This window comes from Gracilinanus agilis, chromosome 2, assembly GCF_016433145.1.
Source record: "Gracilinanus agilis isolate LMUSP501 chromosome 2, AgileGrace, whole genome shotgun sequence".
NCBI lineage: Eukaryota > Metazoa > Chordata > Mammalia > Didelphimorphia > Didelphidae > Gracilinanus > Gracilinanus agilis.
In genome coordinates this window covers 556,720,696-556,723,417 of record NC_058131.1, presented here as the reverse complement: position 1 = coordinate 556,723,417, position 2,722 = coordinate 556,720,696, and positions in this window count along the sequence as shown.

The window sequence follows — 2,722 nt, the reverse complement described above, 5'->3', positions numbered from 1 at the left end:
TATAAACCTTCATAACATCCTTAGTTGTTTTATGTTATTTTATTTATCATATTCTATTTTTAAACTACTTGAAATTCAGATCTTTTATTAATTCTTGCATCTCCCACATTGCTTACCACCCAGATTTGAATAGAATATGAATTCACTGAACATTTGTTAAATGAATGAAGAGCTGATCTTGCAAATCTTACACCAATAAAATTTTAAAACTTTTCTCACTTAATTGATAGCTATAATTTCCTTCATTTAATTGCCAAATATTAATTTTTTTCTATTCTTCTTTGATTCAGAAGTAGGCAGAGCTACTGTTACACAAAGAAAAATTTCCAAAACTGTACTCAGAATAGCCTTCTCAGTAATCCAGAGACAATTAACAAGTTTCAGTGCTAATGTGGCCTCATTACAATTTCTCAATGCCCAAAGAGATCTTTTAAAATTATCTCATTGATTATCTCCACTTTGGCTTTTCTTGACACAGACACTCTGTTTTTGTTCTATCTCTATCAAAATAAATTTTCCTCTGTATCCACTTCTACTTATTTAATTTATATCTATATCATTGTAGCATTTGGATTTGAACCAATAAAGAATATGAGACCATTTCTCTTGGAATAATATTGGATATGTAATAAAACAAGGGAAATATGAATGTATGTGCTAACCAAGAGGCTTGTATTTGAGGGCTCTATGTGGTATCAGCTGGGTCTTAAGGCAGGGAGGCTATCTCTTTAGTACAAGATAATTGGGACAGCCAGATATTGTGAGAGTCTGGCTGAAAGGTTTTATTCAGCCTCCCTGCTGTTATTCTAAGCTCCCTTCTAGAGAGCAAATCCAAGTCTATAGGAAGTCAAAGCTGGTTCACTTCCTGCCCAAGATGGATGCCTGGTTTAGCCCTCAAGAAAATAAAGGAAAGTTATTCTTTCATTCTTCAGCCTTTGCCCTAGTAGTTGGTATAATGAATCACCAGAAGTTCTTTGTAAAAAAGCCAAAGGGGTTTATTAAAGCCAAGGGTAAGCTGAGGGAAAAGGGATTAAGATCTGTTAACTGCTGCTAAGTGAGAAGCTGGTGCTGGGGGAGGGTCACAGAAGAAGGGAATCAGGCTGAGGGAAACAGCCCCTCAGCCAGGGATGAATTCACTGCCCTGATGTAATAAGGTTTAGCAGATTACTAGATGAGGTGATGGCTTGGTTTAAGGTTGTCCCTACCTGCCTATAGAAGCTAATTCCCACAATCTCCACTGAACAAAAATACCTTCCTCCCAGGGCCCAATGAGGAAATCCAGGGATAGCAGGAGGTCAAGGGAGAGGTCAATGGAATCAGGCAAAGCCCAAAAGCCAAAAAGCCCTTGTTATGATGATAATAACAGATAATTCGGAGAAGCAGATAAATGTGTCAGGGCCAGATAGAGCTTCAAGTCAAGAGCCACAGATTGACAGGGTTCAGTGAGGAAGGAGGGGGTAAAAACACTCCTGGCTCTCAAACCCCTCCCCCCTAAACAGTTGCTGGTTTCAGTTGGAAATGAAGGCAGGAATGAGATTCTTCAGGTAAGTTTCTGTTATGACTGAAACTCCAATGATGTTTTGTTTCTTTAATTTATATTCCTCACAGGTCTGATAGATGAGTAAACAGAAGCTAGTTATATAACTGTTGAGGACAGAGATGATCTTCTTAAACTGGCAGCAGACAGGATTCAAACTAAATGTCCAGGCTGAGTTGTGAGTATTCCCTCAAATAATTTCTAGGCACAGATATTGAAAGGTAAAGGTTATATTAGGATGGTAACAAGGAAAACTAGAGAGGTTAATGAGGATTTTAGGATAATGAAAGGTGAACCTGAACTGTTGAAGCTGCCCTTCCCCCCTCACAGGAGGGGATGAGGCACTTAATTAAAACTGGCTCTCTTGCTATTAATGAATATCTTTACTCTCTAATCACTAAATATTTGTTGTATTGAAGTTGATATAAACTAACCCTATTAAACAGGCTAATCATTATGTAGTAACCACACTGGCTATGCCACTATGGCCTCTCAAGTGAACCCCCAAGTGTGGAGTAGTAAGCAGGGTGTCTGTTCACTTCAACCGCCACAAAGTAACTGCCAATTCTTCTCAACTGCCCCCTCGCCCAAAGTTCTCCGGGGGGGGGGTTCCCTGGAATTCTGGGTGAGGCTGTCCCTGTATCTTTGCAGGGATTCCATGCTTTCCATCCTTCAGTTGGTACTCCAGGGATATTTATAGCCCAGCTCTAACAGTTTTTCCATTTTTTTCCGGGTTTTTCTGTGAGACCAGAACTCTGGCTGGGTTACATTCTATTCCCCCCAACTGCCAGGATTGCCTCAGGTGGATTTGCAAGTGCAAGAGATTCTTGCAGCAATCCTGCATTACATTTATTAACGAGGGCTTGCAACTTCCATTAACAAAGATTGGATCCTTCTCAACAGCCTTCTTTCTCAAAAAAAAAAAAAAAAAAAAAAAGAGTTGTATCCTCTTTTTAATTGGCCTGACAATTCAACCTTTGGACCTCCCCTGACAGTCTCATTGGTAGATATTTGCAAGAAGCAGTGGACTAAGAGACTTCAACTCCTCTCTCATTCCTTCAAAACATGGGAGGTCAGTCTTTGTCCATAAAAGGAAGATGCCAGCAAGCTCTTTCCTTCCTGCTACTTGGCTGAGCCAACTTTGCAAAGTGTGTTAAATCTTTTTAATCCTCTTTAAGATCTCAA